The sequence below is a fragment of the Pteropus medius genome, unplaced genomic scaffold, assembly GCF_902729225.1.
Source record: "Pteropus medius unplaced genomic scaffold, Ma_sr-lr_union100, whole genome shotgun sequence".
In the NCBI taxonomy this organism is placed as follows: Eukaryota; Metazoa; Chordata; class Mammalia; order Chiroptera; family Pteropodidae; genus Pteropus; species Pteropus medius.
The window spans coordinates 18,978,335-18,997,711 of NW_024340849.1; the positions used below are offsets into that span (position 1 = coordinate 18,978,335).

Consider the following 19,377-nt stretch of genomic DNA (forward strand, 5'->3'; position numbering starts at 1 on the left):
AGTTACTGCTAACTTCGTATATGCCCAAGATATAGGTTGCCTTTCTCTCATCCCCCAGTGGAGTACCGGGATCACCGAGAGCCCCCGTGGGCCTGAAGGCGTGTCAAGGGTTTAAGAGATAGACTGGAGGAATGGGCAGGGGCACTGGCCACCTTAGAACTGGCTCTGGAACAGGTGGATGCCAGCCCCACCAGTGGAAGGCAAAGTCAGCACAGCCTCAAGAGGGTGGTCCCTGTTTGGTCCCAACTCCAGAGTAGCAAGACCAGGCCCATTCTGGACCAATGATACTGTTAAGATCCTGTCTCCACCCTGATCGCTGCTGCCTGGCGGTGCCAGGGTGCCTCTTCCCAGGTGCTGTGTGGCAGCAGCAGTGGTGGAGGCAGAAGCAGACTTATTTCAAATTGCAGTACAGATACATGGACACAATCATGGCAGTCAGCTCCAAGCCCCCAATTCCAGCCACTGCACCACCCACAGTGATTGCATTGGTTCAGATGTTATACCGAAGCTGATTGAAGCAGCCCTTGGCAGAGGGAAGAGAGAGAGAGCATCTCTAGTCAACAGCTGCCTCCCACCCTCCTTCAGCACTCCGAGACCATTAAAGCAGCCCCAGCCTTCCATGCCAGCCCACACCTCTGCAGCCTTGTCCTCAGCCTTCTCCTTGCCGCGAGGCTCCTTGGCTGTGCTGTCAGCATCATCAGAGCAGCAGTATGGGGGAAAGACATGGTTCTCTAATAAGAGGTGGAGAGAGCCTCCAAATCCGTGTAGTTTTTGAAGCCACAGCACTTGAGCCCTTTTAGGTTTGTGTCCACACCTGGGGAGTCCTTCTCAGAATGATAGTCTTTCTTTCTGGGCACTACCAACAACGTCAGGAAACGCTCAGCCATTACGTACACCAGGGCGACCACAGCAGCTGCAACCTCAGCAGTGAAGATGAGGTGGAGGATGGAGAAGAACATCATGAGGGCACACTTGTTCTCAGTGTGAGCACCATAACAGCTCAGGAAACCAAGGGCAAAGAGCACAGCACCAGTTGCAATGAGGAAATAGCCCACATTGACAAACTGCATGACACTGGACGACAGTGGCCCAGAAATCTTTAGGAAGGATGGCCCATCGACTGACACCCAGATGCCCACTGCCAGCAGGGCCGCACCACACAGAAAGATAAGAAAATTTCAGAAGATCATCATGGTCTTAGCACAGCTCTCGCACTGCATGGTGGCGTGGCTCCTGTTCAAGGCTCTTGGTTGTGACTTCTGAGAGAAGGATCTGCTGAAGCTCCAGAGGGCACAGAGCCCTGGGGAACTGCCACTGAGTGAGCAGACAGGGAGACGAGAGAGCTGCTCTTATACACCACTGCTCACCAGTCTCAAGGTGGCGTCTTCTGCGTGTCCCTAGTTGTAGTACTAATGTTCGGCTAGACTTCAGGTGACTCCCAGTGATGGCTGTTCTATAGTTTCGTTGTGATTCTTATGTGGTTGTGAGAGGAGGCAAGCAAGCATTTACCTACCTGCCATCTGGACCAGAAGCCTGTACCAATATCCTTCACTGTAATCTTGCCAACTTTCCTTTTGTAATTACTGTATATTTGGGGGAGATACTTTGAGACTATACCAACATCCTGTTTCTGCTTAAACATTTTCCCACAAATTTTAGCATCTATTAATTTATCCTGCCTGCAGCATATTTTACTGATTTATTAGTGATTTTCTATTTGTCTCATTTCTTCTATATTTATTAATAGAATTCTTCTGCAAGGAATAGTTGTCACCTCTCCCCAATGTATTTATTTATGCAGTTATTATTTTTGTCAGTACAGAGTCCTGGTTACTAATTTTATTCTTTGTTTTGTAATCCAGGGCTGTTATTCTGTTGCTCAGGTTGTCCCAACTTTGGCCATTGGGAGTTCTTTCAGGTTGTGTCCTCTGCCCTTTGAATATGTTCCTTTTTTCCCTTCCCTCCCCTTCTCTCCCCACTTTTTTTAAAGACCCCCAAGATGCTACAACTCATCTTGTATTTTCCCCCTGCTTCAGCCCTAGAATCAACCAGTTCTCCCAAGGAGGAGCATGAAGTTTCGTGATCTATAGGTACTTTCATAATGTAGAAACTAGTGTAAAAAGAACAGAGCCAAACCCGGTGAATAAGGTTGGTGAACACCCTTAAAGAACATAACTGCTTTGAACTTAAATAGATCCCAAACCCCACATTGTTTAGGTCCTAGGAAGTTTCTTCTTTAATATAATTGATTTTAAAATTCAAATAAATAAAGCCTCTAGCAAGCGAGCAAGCTCCCCACCCACCCTGCCTTTTTTTTTTCCCCCCTCATTAAAAACCAGGCCTGACTTTAACATAATAAGGCCGATTTTCATGGTTGTATTATAACTTGGCTTTGGATGCACTCCTGATCGAGGAGTTCCAGAAAGGTTTTGAGAATGCTTTTAAGGACAATATTTAGTTGGAAGGTTCCCTCTTGTTAAAAAAATAAATAAATATAAATATAATAATAATGATGATGATGATGATGATTATTTCTTCATTCTAAAAAAAGCATACCTCAATTGAGGGAAAGAATATTGCTCTTAATTCCTGGAGAGGAAGTTTGTCTTTCCTTTCTTATGGAGTATGATAGAATACTCTTTGAAAGATTTTTTTTTTAATCATTAAAAATACTTAAATAACTTTTATGTTTCTTCCACTGGCTTATAAAAGGAAATAGAATGTGTTTGCATTGAAATCTGGCAATGATTAATTAACTTTCTAAGTGAAGTTTAAAGAACAGAGAAAAATAACCCATGCATATTAAATTCAGTAGCAATGTGTGATAAATTTGTAAAAACCAGCGATCACAGTTTCCTTTTTTCCCCCTTCCCATTGTAGTGAAAAAATTCTTACCTGCTACTGCGCAGAGCTAATAAAACACTTTTTCCTGAGATTTTTTCAAATTTTCTTTATTACTTAAGAAAGCATTATTTTAATTTTCTGTTGCTCAAATTTTGATTATTTCTCCCCCTCTTTCTCTTATGCCTCAGTTTGTAGTTCCTAATAGGAAGAAAAGAAGTCTACTATTTGGAATTTTCTTTGATATATCCTTGATTTACATGGCAAATAGAAAGCAGCTGTCTATTTAAGCATCTAATTCTTGAAACCATAGTCCCCTCAAGCGTCATCTGGAAATAATGTAGCTTGTAAAACAAAGCTAAGAAGAAAAGGCAATGTTTGTTTTATGTGGGATGAATGATTTCTGTTGGGGTCCTTTAATTCGGTTATTATGAGGGTTATTAAAAAGCACTATTACAAAAGAGGTTTAAATGAAAAGAATTTTTTTGAGCTGGTATCTTATTATTACAGTTGATTATAGTCAAAGCTGCAAGTGTTTTTAAAATGGCACTTTATTCTAGTTTCTCCAGATAAGAACCGCCCCCCCCAAAACAAGTAATCTTACTCATTGTATGAGTGGAAATTTAACTCTTTCCTTAGTTGATTTAATTCTTGAAAACAAACTGAATTTGAGAATTCAGCTCTGCCTGTTTTTCTGGAAATTTCATGGATTTCTGGGGGAAAAAAAAAAACTCAAGAATCCTTAGACTATTAGGGGATCACCTTATACATGCAAAAATGAACGCGAAGCATTAGAATTAATCGAGACTTCAGGTGTTATTAGAAGAGTCAACACAAGATAAAGTTAAGCATAAATTATTTCTTGATGTATTTGTAAATAATTTGAGTTTCCGAGATGTGAATCTTGGAGATCTCAGGCATGAGAACTGGTATACTTTGGGAAGTAGAAAGGCAAGTTAATTTGTGCTTTGACTGTTGTTAGAGGCTATATTTCATGATTGGGTGGGTGGGTTCGTTTTCTTGATTTGTCAATACAACACAGCAGTTATTTTTGGACAGGTGACGTATAAGAACTAAACCTCATTCCTTAAATGCACTTGGTACCACCGAAATGAAATTACATAGTGTGTTTGTTTAATATTCAGTAGGGCAGCCATGGTTAATTATTTTCACACATTTGAGTCACCTGTAATCTCTCACCTGGTATTTTCTATGATCTCAAATTTGTATTTTGACTAAAGTCATGCGGAGAGTATTGTGTTGCTCTGAAACATAGCTCTTTTTCCTTTAATGTACAGTGCTTGTTGATCAATTTAGTGGTTGAATTAATGATTTATCCTTTTTAGGAGTATGTTCAAAGCCTAAAAAGTACTGAGCCTTTAACAAGTAGGTATTATCTTTCTTATGAAATTGTTTCATACTAGTCAGTGATTTCAAATTAGAGTAAGAGTAACTTTTGCTTCATTAGTAGTAGTGCTTAGCTCATTAACCAACTCCAAGTCCTGAGTTTTCCCTACCCACTATGAATGCTACATACAATTACTAATATTCTCCAGGTTAAGTTAGTGATACTAGTTACAAGAGAGTGATGCATGAATAAACACTCCAGTGGTACTTGAAATGCCTTTTTCTTTCATCCAACAAGTAGGGAGCAACTACTGTTTCTTCAGGCACTTTTATCTGTCCTGTGCAGATATCAGTGAAGATAAAAATGCCTGCCCTCATGAAGCCTACATTCTAGTGAAGAGATGTGTAATGATTACATGCATAGGTAAATGAATGAAACGTTAGACGGTCCTATGGGAAATAAAACAGGATAAAGGAATTGCACACAGTGTGAATATACTTAACATTACTGAGCTGGTGGAAAATGGTTAAGATATAATTGTTATGTGTCTTTTACTTTTTTTTTTTTTTAAGTTAAAGAATATGAGCACTGGAATCTGGAAAAAAAACCTAGATTTATCCTTCATGTGATTTTGACCTTATTAACCCCTCTGATCTTTGGTTTTCTCATTAAATAAAAACAATAACACCTAGTTCTTGGGATTATTCTGAGAATTAAATGAAAGAATGCATAGAAAGCACTTAGTGCAGTGTAACAAGTATTCTGTAACAAGTACTGTGTAATGTTGGGGTCCATGAATGCTTCCACTACGGCTATGGCTACCTGAATGACGGGAAAATATGTCCTTTATTCTTCCCATCACTAAAAACCAAAGCTTATTCCCGAGGAAGGCTATTTAAAATTCTCTTCTAGTGCATTGTAGCATAATGGAATAAGTTTACACTGCAAGTTAGGCTGGAGTTAACTCTCAGTTTTAGCACTTACTAGGTATGTTACCTCGATTAGGAAATATTTAGTTAGTGACCTTAGAGAAGTTATTGTAGTTCTCTGAGCTTCAGTTATCTCATCTATGAAATGAGGATGCTAATATCTACTCTGTAGCGTTGGACTCAGTGTTAGTGATTATACATACAACATTCTTGGCATAGTAGGTTTTCAGTAAATGATGGATATTATCATATGATTGTATTCGTTCAGCTATATTTATTATTGTTTAGGAATGTAAAGTAAGACGAGCTTTTCCATATGTCCTTCTGGGGCAAAATTTATTTGAACATAAGAACAAATAATCTATTTCTGACTTAATTATGGGTTTTAGAGCATACTATTAACTTATCTTTTTCTTGACTTTTGAAATTTCAGCATGTATTTTTTCATTGTTTCACTGAGTTCTGTTTACCAATAGAGCCTTCTCACCTGTCCATTTAGAAGAAGAATGGAGTGTGCTATTGATGGCGGTTGTGGCAAATTAAAAGTAATTGGAATAGTGATGCCCACTGTAAACCTGCTCTTTTTCAAGTAATGGGAAAATCCTATCCCAAAAAAGACTTGTTAGGTTCCAGATGCAAATAGATAAAATGCTTTTTCCCTAATAGGGACTCAAGTATAAAAGATGAGGTCTGCATCTAACAAAAATGCTTCAGAACTGATTCCAGAGTATAATGGAGGTGACAACTTAATCTTTTTGAGTTTCAGTTTCCGTATTTGAAAATAAGCATAGCAGTGCTATTATTAGTTAATTGTTATTAGTTTTTAAGTAGGATTGAATACAGTAAATACAAAAGTGAAACAGCATAAATTCAAAGGGGCATCATCCATTCAAAATATATGATTGTGATCATGTGATGTTTTGCTCCAGGCGTTGAGTGACAAATGAACAGACATGGACCTTGCCTCAACTCAGGGAGCTAGTGGAGGAAAAAAACAATAATTTAGCAAGCAAATACAAAATTATAAATAAAGCTAGAGAAAGTAACTGCGACAAATGCAAGACAGTTGTGAGACTCCTAATTTAGACTTGGGGGTGTAGGAGCAATGGATATTTGCTCTGTGAGAAAGTGATATTTAACTAAGACCTGATAGATGAGTAAGAGTTAGCCAGAAAGGGAGGGCGGGTAGAGTATTTTAAACAACATGTGCAAAGGTCCTGAGAGGACAGCGCTCTCTTTATTCTGCAAACTATAAGCAGTCCGACATGTCTTGGAGAGTAGCATTAAATGAGATCGGAGGTATAGGTCATCGTCAGGCTATGCCAGGTATTCAATGTAAGGATTTGAGATGTTATCCATATAGTTTGGTATAAAGTCATTGAAGGGTTTTAAACAATGGATGTACCTTTGAAAAAGTATTATAGAGTAGTGACTTAAAGAGGTAAGAGTTGAGACTGAGTGGCCATTTAAACCAAGGTGGTCAAGACAGTGGCTTGGAACTCAGAAAGGTCTAGGCTGGAAATGGAAATGTAGGTGTCATCGACCTGAATAAGATGTTCAAAGTCATGGCAATTGAGGAGAGCACAGTGAGAGAGAAGGTGGCATGAAAAGGATTGAGGGATCAGTCCAGAGCTCTGAGGGGCCCCCAACCTTTGGATGTTGGATAGAAGAGGAAATGCTTGTAACGAGGGGAACGGGGGAGACCCCAAACGCATAGTATCAGATGGGCATGTCTTAAAGAGGAAGAAATGGTGAACCAGCTCTGGATTGAAGATTGAGGATGAGGTGAGGATTAAAACATATCCACTAGATTTGGCAAATGTAAAAATGGGCATGTGGAAGTGGGAATTAATTTGAATAGTATAAGCTGACAGGTAGCTAGATTAATCATGAGAAGATTCTTTTAAGAATTAGATTTTTTTAATTGAAGTCTAGGAAAGAAGGAGTATAAAATTAATTATTCTCAATCTCCTATTTAGCCTTTCTTATCTTCGAATATGTCTTTACTCCTGTTCCTGTTTCTTAGCACACCCAAGTTTATGAAGTTCTCATGTGGACTAATGAGTTAAGCTCATTTAAAATGGAAGTTTTATATTAGTACTCATAATAATAAACCTCGTAGTAGCTAGATATCCTGATTAATTTTCTTTATCTCTGTCTATCAGGTTTTAAATTAAGTTATGCTTAATAAACCAAGTGAAAGGTACTAAAATCAAAGTGTATTCACACAATTCAGGTTATAGGAAGCTCCAAATGGCCTTGTCATAGACTGGAATTATTTCCGTGAGATGGCAGGATATATTTAAGTATCTCTTACATTATAATAAGCTTTTCAGTCACTATCCCATCCATGGTTCAAAGGAAATACTCCTTGAAAGCATATATAATGTATTTTTTGCATGTTTGTCATTTTATTCTCAAAAATAGAGGAAGAGGTTTTGAGAACTGAAGACAAATGGGCAAAATGAGTGCTATGTAACAAAGGATGACAATATCTCTGTGTATGTGTGTGTGTATTAGACTTTTGTAAAAGCTTTAGATTGTTTTTTTATTTTTAATCTTTCATCCTGCTGTCCTATATTATATTACTTATGTAGAGCCTTCTGTCCATTGAGTTCAAAGCACTTAACAGTCATCAAGTCATTTATTTCTTGGATTTATTGAATGGGTACCCATTGTTCAAAAGCCTGTGGGCGTAAGTACAAAGTTATAAAAGCACACAAATTAAACGTAATAGCACAGGAGCAAGAGAGAAAGCCAGCAGGATCACTGCTGTGCCTATTTGGGAATGCCAGACTCTTAAAAAGAAAGAAAAGAAGAGAAAACAAAAGAGAGAAAGAAAAGGAATAGAACAACCACCTAGGATTCCTCATACTCTGAGAATTACATAATAAATTTGTCAGTCAAAGGGAATGACCACGGGGTGCGGTTAAGAAGGCCTAACTGAATTTAGAAGGTGCTCTGGAAAATGCTCCAACTCTTATGATCTCAGATTTTACTCTAGGAGAAGCATGAGAAATGATTGCTCTCTCTCCCACATTTTTGCAGATAAGTTATTCACATACAAAGGAATTTGGTTAACTGCCATTGTCTCAAAGCAATGTCATGAAATGTGAATCATGATCTTATTCTCAGGTTCCCAGTAAAATCTTGATTTCATTTCTTTCAACGTTTTGGCTTAGAGATATATCTATTTCTTTTTAGTTGTCTCCTTCATATGGTGCTTTTAAAAAATGCATATTTTTACAGCTTAATAAATTAGAAAAACTTAAGCTGATTCTTAAATTAATTTAGAAGAGGAAAAGCCTCGTTTTTCAAGGGTAAGAAGTCAATAGATGACTGAAAATTAAAAAATTAAAAATTAAGAAATACCAGCACACACATTATTTCAGAATAAGAAGACAGACGTAGGAGGAAATAGCTAAAATGGTTCAAAATATTTGCCTCTGGGGAGTGGGAGTTAGGGGAAAGGAAAGAATGAATCCAGAGGACTGCTCTTTTTTTTTTTGTTTCAAATCTAGTAGTATTCTTGGCTTTTAAACTATTGTCATTTGTTACTTTGATAAAATTAAAATTGAAACAAAAGTTTAGGGAAAAGAAAAATAAGAACAGGAAACAAAACCCTCACGTACAATAAATATTTGGGATCATTTTCAAAAGTGAATTTTATATATTATCCTGTAAGTCTTAGCCTGTAAAGGCTCAGCACCCTCACTCTATAAAGCATAGTCCAATTTTTGGTAATTCAAGAGATATTGGCTAAAACTGTTGATAAATTATGCATTCCACAATTAGGCGTTTTCCCCTACTTCTGATATTCTTCCTTATTTAATTGGAAATCTCTGATGACACCGAGTGAAATTCTTGAAAGCACTGTAATGTGAAATCTTAAGTGGGACACTTCCCGTGCTGCTCTATTCAGCTCTCAGTCTAAATTGCACTTATTTATCCTCCCTCTTCTCCCTTTTCTTTGCCTTCATAACATTTCCCACAATTCACAGCTCTCTCCCACTGGACTCTGAACTTCACATAGGCAGGGGTTACATCTGTTAGTCACTGCTTTAATCCAGTGCCTAGTCCAGTGCCTTTTCATAACACTAGTCATTCAGTATATGGTAAATGTATAACAAATGTCATCTGGGTTATTGTGTAGGCTAATTGGTAGCTATTGGGAGGATTGATTAAATTGCATCAGTTAGCTTGGTAACCTGAAGGAGTTAATAAAACTTCCCCAGCTGCTTAGAGTACATCAAACCAGACCTACTGTGGCCAGTAAATTACAGGGGAGCACAGAACACTGGGCAGGTGTTCAGTATTTTTGCTGTTACCACAGCTCTTAGGGAGTGTAAGGAGTATTCAGATAGCAACTGTTTTGAGGCCTTTTATAAAAGGCAGTTTGTAACTGGATTTTTTGTGTGCTCAGTTAATGCATTTTTAATTTCTCCTGTGTTTTTATTTGTCTCTCTTTCAGTTTTTGTATTCTTTTTGCTCAACATGCCTAATTCCTCATCCAATTTACTCAAATTTTAATTGACATAAAGTTGAAGTCATTAAGAGTACTATAATCATTCCTTTATTTGGCTTGTTAGCATACCAAAGAGTTAGAGTTAGCAGTGACTGTTGAATAATAACCAGTAAATTAGTTCAAATAGTGTCACAACATGTCTCCTAAATATAAATCAAACATATACAAGGAAAAAAAAAAAAACCCTGCTTCCTAAAAATTTTGCTTGGAGAGGCATTTTTATTAAGAAAGCAACTACAGCCAGCCCTCCATATCCGCAGGCTCTATATCTACAGTTACAACCAACATCAGTTGGAAAATATTCAGGAAAAAAAGTTACATTGTTGCTAACAAGTACTGTAGCCTACTAGGTTGGTTGAGTTTGTACTGAACATGTACAGACTTTTTTCTTGTCATTATTTCCTAAACAATACAGTGTAACAACTGTTTACATAGCATTTACGTTGTATTAGGTATTATAAGTAATCTAGAAATGATTTAAAGTATTTGGGAGTATGTCTGTAAATTATATGCAAATACTATGCCGTTTTTATATAAGGGACTTGAGCACCCACAGATTTTGGTATCTTGAGTGGGGACGGGTCCTGGAACCAGTCCCTCGTGTATACCAAGGGATGACTGTAAATTGCTAAAATTGATTTTATTCTGCCATTTTTTCATCATTGTTCTTTGGATATTTGAGAGTTCTTATTTACCTTACTCCCAGTGTGATCATTTGGTAAAACCAAGTGATTTTCAGGAAGATTTTTACTGGTCATTGGCTTTATTGATAAAATGAGGTAAATACTTTTCTGTAATTGCTGCTGTGCACATTTAAGTCCTTGATAAAATTAAGTGAATAGCATCCATTACAAAGGCTTTCTTTCGCACCTCTCACCTGATTTACATGTGGTACAGCACGTACAGTCTCACCAGAACTGGTGCGTGTCTAATAACATCTCTGACTTTAGAGCTTAAGGAAACCATGGTTTTCCTTTAAAGAAAAACCAAAATTGCCTGTCTCTTATTTGCAAACTTGTAGGACAGCTGACCAAAGGGTATTATCATCATTAAATTGCCACTTTAATGGTCAATTGTAGAAAAAAGCTGCATCTTCATTATATTACTTCCTTGTACTGTCACTGTGCTTTTATGAGAAATGTTACAGACTCAATTTTAGCTTGATGGCCATTGACTACTACTTGAAAATTTTTCTTGTTACAATGTATACATTACCCTAAAATGTCTTTGCTTTGCTTATCTTTCTTGTAACAAAATCTTTTCCTAATTCCCAAATTGATACAAGTAGACTAAAGAAGTGAAATAGAAGAAAGGTAGGAATCTTATTCTTCCTTGCCAACTATATTTTGACTGAAGAGAATCCTTTAACAGACCTTTTTCTATATTTCTATATTAATATCAACTTTTTCTTTGCCTTTAAAAGAAGGATTTTGTTCATGCTACATTAGGATTTCACCCACCCTATTTTTATTTTATCTTTTACATATTAATAATTGTTTCTACATACTTTTGTCCAGGAAAAATATCCAGAAAATAAAATTAGCTATCTCTCTCTTCCAAAGAAATCAGCATCATATAGCAAAATTGACAAGCAGCCCCAACTCATGACTTAATTGATTGCTAGGCTGTGACCCTAAGGGGAGCCATTTAAGCCAAAGCGTTATAATGTTACACATTAGGTTCCCTTCCCCAGAACTAACTTCATATTATAGAAATGCAAAAATATAATGAATAAAAAATTGTATTTTATAACCCTGTATCACAAACGGCAACAAGATAAAAATTGGGTCATGTGTGTGTTTTGAGGTGCGTTTGAAGCTTCCGAATATATAAATTTAATTTGTATATTCAATTTAGACTGAAGAAACCTTGTTTTAGTAACTCTGTAGTAAGCATTCTTCTTTACAGTATGGACCTTAAACTGCTTTTAAAATTAATTTTGGCCATAATAAATAAATTGCAAATTTAATACAGGATTGCCTCTCAGAGTTTTGGAATTGTAATTGTTGTGTGATAGACAGTTTCCATGACAACAAGTGATTCCTTGCTCAAATTGTGGCAGCAAACTGAGTCACCCTCAATGCCACTGACCTTAACTGAGTCATGGGCATTGGCAGTTGTGGGACAAAGTGTAGGCGTTGGTCCCAGTCATTAGGCAACCATAAATACAACTGTTGGTCGTTATGTAGAATAAGGTTCCCAGTGCAGTGAGTTCCAAATCAAGCTGTCCTTCAGTCAGGGGTCACCTGCATTTCAGCATGAGACTTGGAATATTTTTAAACTGTTTCCTAAGGGGATTGCTGTTGTACTATAGCAATAGCATTTAGGTTTTTAAAAATTCTCACATTCACAGTTAGCTCAGCACATTTCATTGTAATTCACACAAATGATCTAAAATTCAAATTTCAGCATCATGGAAGCACTTCTCTTTAAATAGACATAAAAGTTCAAGTCAGAAAACATTATAGTTGTTTGACTTGGTGCCCAGAAGAGTTAATACACTTCCCAAGTACATCTACATCTAGTAGGAAACTTTCATTCATTATTACTATTGCTTTTACTAGTAAGAGCAACGATTTCTTGAGCTGCTGCTGCATGTTAGGCATTGGGGTAGCTGTTTTACTCATTCTTTATTTCGTTTCCACTCTACTCGAACAGTTTTGCTGATAAAGAAATGAAGGTTTAGAATCTTGCCCAAGGTCACAGAAGCAGTAAATAGTAGAACAGGATTCAAAGGCCAGTGCGGTTGACCACAGAGCCTGTGCCACAGAATTCCTCTTCTGTACTCCAGCCAATTTTCCATAAAGCTGGGGAGTCTTTAATATACAGGGTAATTGCTATTGATTCAAATCCATGAAAATAGTTTTTAGTATATAGAGGTTCAGCATCCCTCAATTATATTTGCAATATTAGTTCCAAATAAAAATAACAAGTTTTTCTTCTCTTTTTTAAATGTTAAGTTGCTTACATATCTTGAAAAAATTATTTTGCCTTACAAATTTAGACAGGATTTTATAACTCCAAGGTGAACTACAGAGCGAGAACTGCATCTTATTTTATATCTTCGGTACTTGTTCTCAGTGCTTAGGACAGGGCTGCATGTCATGATGCTGTTACCTGGTAGAGACTGGTGGAAAAGAGCTTTTGAGTGAGTGTGGACCCCATTGTATCTGGGGCTCCACCTTTCCAGACTGACACATTAGACCACACTTAGCCTTTAAGAACTCAGTGACATTTTAGCCAGCTGCTTCTTCCCTCGGTCTGTGGAGACCGCCTTTTCCTCCGTGCGCTGCCAGGAGAGAGGGAGCACTTGTGATCCCTCTACTCTTAGAGGGGCTCGTCCCTCTGGGGACTTCATTTCACTTGATTGCCTTGCAAAATCGTCATTTTCAGTCTCTGGTGGACTTAGGAAGTCTCGTAGAAGATTCTTTACCTTATCTGGCTTTTCCTCGTTGTTAGTACAGGAGAGGCATTCTTTGCAGCTTTCTACATCTTAAGCAGAAGCCAGTCTGGGTCCCTGACACTGCTTCCCTGCATCGCCCCCAGAGAGCCCTTTTATTTTACATTTGCAGGAACTGAGACCCAGAAAGTGACTTGTCCAGTCCATGGCAAAACTGGGACTAGAACCCAATCTAGGGCTTCTCTCTTCTGGCTTGCAGCTACTCTCCTTTTCCTTTTTTTTTTTTTTTTAACTTCAGGGCTATAGCTCCCCTGTATGTGATTCTTCACTGTCTCTCATAGCACCACTGACTCTTCTTCCCCAGAAAGAATGGAAAAAGGGTACCAAGCATCATAGCATCATAGGTCTCTAAAGTTCACATGAAAATCCATGACATGGAAGTTTGGAGATCATTTCCCTTCTGTGCATTAACAGTATCAAAGATAATTAAGAAACAGTGGAAATAACAAGTTGTAAAAGAACTTGTAGGTTCTTTGGTTTAGAGAATGATTATTTTCAAACTTAGCCTTATACATTTTTACTCTCAAAGGTTGGGGGTTTTTCCCCTTCTAAACTAACAGTGATTCTTTAAGGTGCTGGGGTAATCTAAAGGAAATTCTGAATTTTACTGAAGTTTGAAGTCACCCTAAAGATTTTTCTCCATTAGTCACATTTTCAGTTACTCTAATAAAATTTGTTTTCTAAATTTAGTATTTTCTGCATTCTTTATGGAAGGTGAGACTCAAGAGTAGGAAGACATTTTTAAAATCTCATAAGCACTTATTTTTGCATAGAAAAAACAGCATCTCAGAATAAGTGACTTACCAAAGGTCACGTAGCTGGTGATTGGCAGAGCTGGAACTAGAACTGAGATTCTTGTGTCTCCAGTTGGGGTGAGGGAAAGCAATCAGTAGCCTGTCAAAGCCATCACACAAAAAAAATATACACCTTCCTAGAGAAGTATATTACTCAGATATTACTTTTTTCTAGGAGATGGAAGCGTATTTCTTTTTATAATAAAACACCAATGTATTTTGAAGAATGGAAATGAACACTAATTCTTAAGGCAAACATTAAAATTTAAAAACAAAATGAGAAACTCCAAGCTCAGGCGTTTGCTTATTCTCTTTGGCCAGTAAGAGGGCCCGGGGCAATGAGAGGTGCACTCCTCTGCACCCCACTTTCTGCTCGATGTGCCTAACCCGCTAAGGTAATGTGATTGCCAAGGGGCTGCAACTTAGTTGCATTTCAATGAGAACATTCCTTTTTTGTGAGTTCTCTGGCTTTTTTCCAGGTATGGAAAAACATGTAAAGTTAGCCAATGACCCCTAGCAGCCACCATCACCTTGCTTTCTTGCCACCAGTAAGCATGTTTTAAATAACAGACTTCCCAGGGTTCTACTTTAGGCTTGAGGGCCACATTCAAACCCTGTCCGAGGAACGAAGACAAAGACTACATCGTTTTACATCCCCGCACAAGAACAGCGGGAATAACTCTGCCTTCTGCTCCTCCCCCTTCCGCCTCCCCCCACATCATTAAGGTTACACATTGTCTCATCTGGTCACAGGATTTATTCTTCAGCTGTGATTTTGCATGTAATATAAAGCTAGTTCTTGCTATCAGAAGCCTGATATTTTGGGGCAAATCCAGTGCTGGCTAGAAATAACATAGTCACAAAGCTTTTCAGTGTGTGCGCCAGTGAATTAACAGCATAAAGATAACAAGGGTCTATCACCAAAGGATTGGCTTTGAAGGCCATTTGCACATTAACTTTAAAAAGAGGCTTGCCTGTGCATTTCCTCCCCTTTCCTCCCCACTTTGGCAAAGTCCCATTAATTTTGTTGAAGGTTTTATTTTCTGCTGAAAATGCAGGAAATTTAGACAACTCTCTTGGAATCCCCCCAAAACTAATACAAACAAGATACATATGCTTCTCTTAAGGAAACTAAAAATAAATGATTTGAAACTATTTAACTGTATAAATTCCCTCTTAAAAGGGAAAAGGAAGTTTATATAATGAGGCAACCGTGAATGCTGTTGACAGGGTAAGATACTCCCACAACTGCCAACTTGTCCCTTTGACATGAAATCACTGCTTAGCACAGAACTTGTTCAGGGTTCATTACCAACATATACAGAAACCATCAGAAACATCTGAAAACAGGACCATTTTCTCAATGTCCTTGTTTTTACATTTGAAATTTTCTGCAATAAAATAAGTGGGTTTTTTTTTTTAATTATTATTTTTAACTAAAGTCTGTTTGATCTGGGATCCATTCCTGGAATGGAAGCTGCAAGTACTAAAAATAAAATACTATGAATGAAGAAGGCACAATATTCTCCACATAGTTTGCTTCTCTACCAGTGAGCCATCAGGTTTTATTTCTGACAAAGCTAATTTTGACACAGCACAGAGGGAACATGGTTAGTTTTTTAAAGCATGTCTTTTGATAAAACTTTATATTATCCCATAAATGTAAGTCAATTTTTCTATACTCTGTCCTCTGAAACAACGGCACCAGGGACTGGTGCTCCTATGAGAATCTAATGCCTGATGATCTGAGGTGGAGCTGAGGCGGTGATGCTCGTGCTGGGAGCAGCTGCGAATACAGCTTGCCCGTCACTCACCTGCTATGCTGTCTGCTTCCTAACAGACCACGGATCAGTACCGGTCCACTTCCCCAGGAGTTGGGGACTCCTGCTCTAAAGGACCAGTTTTGTAAATTAATAGAAGTAGAATTTGGGGTTTATATTTAAGACTAAGAAATGTGACTTCTAAGTTCTTTGTAGTTATAGTAATTGCATTAAGTTATCAACTTTGGAAAGTCATTTATCTTTTGTTCTTTTTTGTAATGTCTAAAATTAGAATAATTTTTCTCCTTTAAAATGCTTTAATGTCTTTGTATTAAAAAAAAAAAGTCAAATGGGACCTCACATGTGTTACACACACTGTTTAAGGGCTTTATAAATACCATCTCATTTAATCTTCATAAAAAAAATAAAAAAATAGCAACCTTCTTTAAATGCCATTTGAAATTCTGACACCCAAATAGTGATTAGATTAGATAACCGTTTAGGTCTGTTTAAATACTAAGATTTGAATGACTCTGTAATTTTAAAGAAACTCTAATCAAATTCATGCTAATTTTTCATTTTTCTTTACAAGAGGTGATTATTACCCAATAATGCCTTTTAAAAAATGAAACAAAGGATTTCATTTGTTTATTGCCATACGTAATAGTTACTTGCACCAGAATCTGGTCATGGTAGCAACTTGAAGGTTTAGTTAACTTGTAAGTTATAATTATTGAGATAGTTTGCCTTAGAAATTAGAATTAGCCAGAAGTTCGCTACTTTATTTCTAGTAAATCAGAATCTCCTTGTACACAGTTTACCCCTCTGGCCCATGATTATTTCATGACCTGTTTGGTGCCTTGAATCTGCAATTGATCTCCCAACACAAATGGAAGGATCCATAAGAGCATGGTTTCTAGGAAACAAGCAGTAGGAATACTAGCTGTTCTTTAAAAGATGATTAAAGTGTGGTTAGCAGAGAGCTGCTGCCACTTGAAAATGGAAATGAATTAGTTGCTGGGATTTAAGTATACATTTATGTACTTATATATTTATTATGTATCTTAATAGCAGTAACTAAATATACAGAATTACATCTGTGATCAAAACAGTCCAAACAGAACGTGAATAGGATAAGGCTTTAAAATCAGGTTATATTGAGGGACAGTTGAAGTTTCTGATGGATTAAAGACAAGGTAATAGCTGTGACAATGGCATAGAACAGACCAATGAGTAGGAGTGCTAATGTGATGGACTTCTGAGCTGCATCAACTTTCTATAACTACACAAAAAAATGAACCAGGACTCTTTCAGTTTCTGAGTTCAAGGTTAAGTTTGACCACTTGAAATGAATATCATAGAAGGGATTGTAACATTAAATCAAGTGTTGGGAGTATCTCGCATAACTTCTGAGTATGTTTTATGATTTTATAATTCTTTGATTAAATTCTAAGCTTTCTAACTGGAAAGATAATAACTGAATTGCTCTGTATTAAGCTAAAGGATGGCTGAATTGAATAAAATAATGTATGTAGAAATTATTGGTACAGTTTCAGGGACATAAAAAAAAAACAGTGTGGATACTTGAATTCAAGGAAACCTCAAGAAATAATCTCTTTGAAAGTACTTGTGGGAATAATGGTGACTGACACCCAAGAGGGGCAAGATGGTAGGGCTGCTCATTGTGTACAACCCACATCCATTTAGCAGTTGTTAAATCTTTTGACCTACTAGTTGTTATTTTGAATTTCGCCCTTGGATATAACCAGGAAGGAAATTGGCGTTCTCTCATAAACAGGATAGTTGGGCTGGGGCTGGGAAGAGGTCTTCATATTGAAATTTTAATAACCTAAATTATTTAAAATGTTACATGTTAAATTATAACCCACTACGGTTTAAGTTAACTTGTTTTTAATTTCTAAAGTATGTTTAATTTCTCACTTTTTTTATCATCAATTAATTAATTTGTTTGTTTGTTTGTTTGTTTTTATGATGACATTGGTTAATGAAATCCAATGCGTTTCATCTGTATACTTTAACAGTAAGACATATATATATATATATATTTACACTGTGTGTTCACCTCCCATAGTTAGATTTCTTTCTATCTTCACATATTTGATCTCCTTTACCCCATCTATCTCCCCCTTTCCCCCTCTCCTCTAGTAACCACTGGTCTATTGTCCATGTCCATGAGTCTCTGTCCTGCTCATTTGTTGCTTTTAGGTTTATATCCCGCATATAAGTGATATCATATGATTTTCAACTTTTTCCATCTGGCTTATTTCACTTAGCATGATTATCTCGAGGTCCATCCATGTTGTCACAAATGGCAGTATTTCATCTCTTCTTATGGCTGAGTAGTATTCCATTGTAAATATTTACCATAGCTTCTTTAACTAATTATCTATCGTAGGACACTTCGGTTGCTTCCATGTCCTGGCCACTGTGAATATGCTGCTATGAACATCGGTGTGTAAATATCTTTTTAGATATGGATTTTTGAGTCTTCGGGGTAAATACCCACTAGAGGGATTGCTGGATCATATGGTAGATCAATGCTTAGTTTTTTGAGGAACCTCCATACTGATTTCCATAGTGGCTGTACCAATTTTCAGTCTCACGAGCAGTGTATGAGGGTTCCTTTTTCTCTGCATCCTCTTCAACATTTGTTATTACTCGTCCTGTTGGTTATAGCTATTCTAACAGGTATGAGATGGTATCATTGTGGTTTTGATTTGCATTTCCCTAATAGCTAGCGATGTTGAGCATCTTTTCAAATATTTGTTGGTCATTTGTATATCCTCTAGGGAGAAGTGTCAGTTCAGGTCCTCTGCCCATGTTTTGATTGGATCGTTTGGGTTTTTTTGTCGTTATCGAGTTATATGAGTTCTTTGTATATTTTGGATATTAGGCCCTTATCAGAGATGTTGCTTGCAAATATATTTTCGCATTTAGATGGTTGTCTCTTTGCCTTGTTGACGGTTTCTTTTGCTCTTCTACTCTTCTGAGTAGAAGCTTTTTAGTTTGATGTAGTCCTATTCATTTATTTTTGCTTTTACTTCCCTTGCCTTTGAGTTCAAATTCATAGAATCTTCTTTAAGTCCAAGGTCCTTGAGTTTAGTGCCTATGTTTTCTTCTATGCATTTTATTGTTTCATGTCTTATATTCAGGTCTTTAATCCATTTTGAGTTAATTTTGATGTGTGGTGATAGACAACAGTCTAGTGTCATTCTTTGGCAGGTGGCTTTCCGGTTTTCCCAGCACCATTTATTGAAGAGGCTCTCCTTTCGCTTTTTTTTCCTAATGGTTCTACAACATTAAAATATATAAGATGCTTTCAAGTATGACAGTCCAACAAAATGTGATTTTGCATAAAATGTCTTTGTTATAACTTCTCACATTATATTTTCAGTTGATGCAAATAATGCAAGAAACTTTATATAGTCATTTAATTTATATTAAACTGATAAGAACAGATACTACACTTAATCTTAGCCAAAAGGCCAAGAAGCAATCGTCATTTAATTTATAAATAAAATATCCAGTAACTCCTTTAAATATAAGAGAGTTAGTATAACTCTTAAAGAGCCTTCAGTCAGATTGATTGATGCAAAGTGAAAATTAATGTGGAATATGCTTATTGATGTAGTGTTTTCAGTTTATACTTTACCTGACTTGGGAATAAAACAAATGATCAATAGTTTAGTTTGAGTTTAA

The 19,377-nt window shown here is 36.9% G+C and overlaps 1 protein-coding gene and 2 pseudogenes across 8 annotated transcripts in view; 1 reads left to right on the forward strand and 2 right to left on the reverse strand.

The window, feature by feature from the left end:
* DYM (dymeclin) overlaps positions 1–19,377 on the forward strand; it is a 261,966-nt gene that overhangs the window by 186,512 nt on the left and 56,077 nt on the right. The window lies entirely within an intron of this gene.
* LOC120585666 (tetraspanin-1-like) lies at positions 392–1,220 on the reverse strand (annotated as a pseudogene).
* Positions 19,071–19,175, reverse strand: LOC120591395 (uncharacterized; annotated as a pseudogene).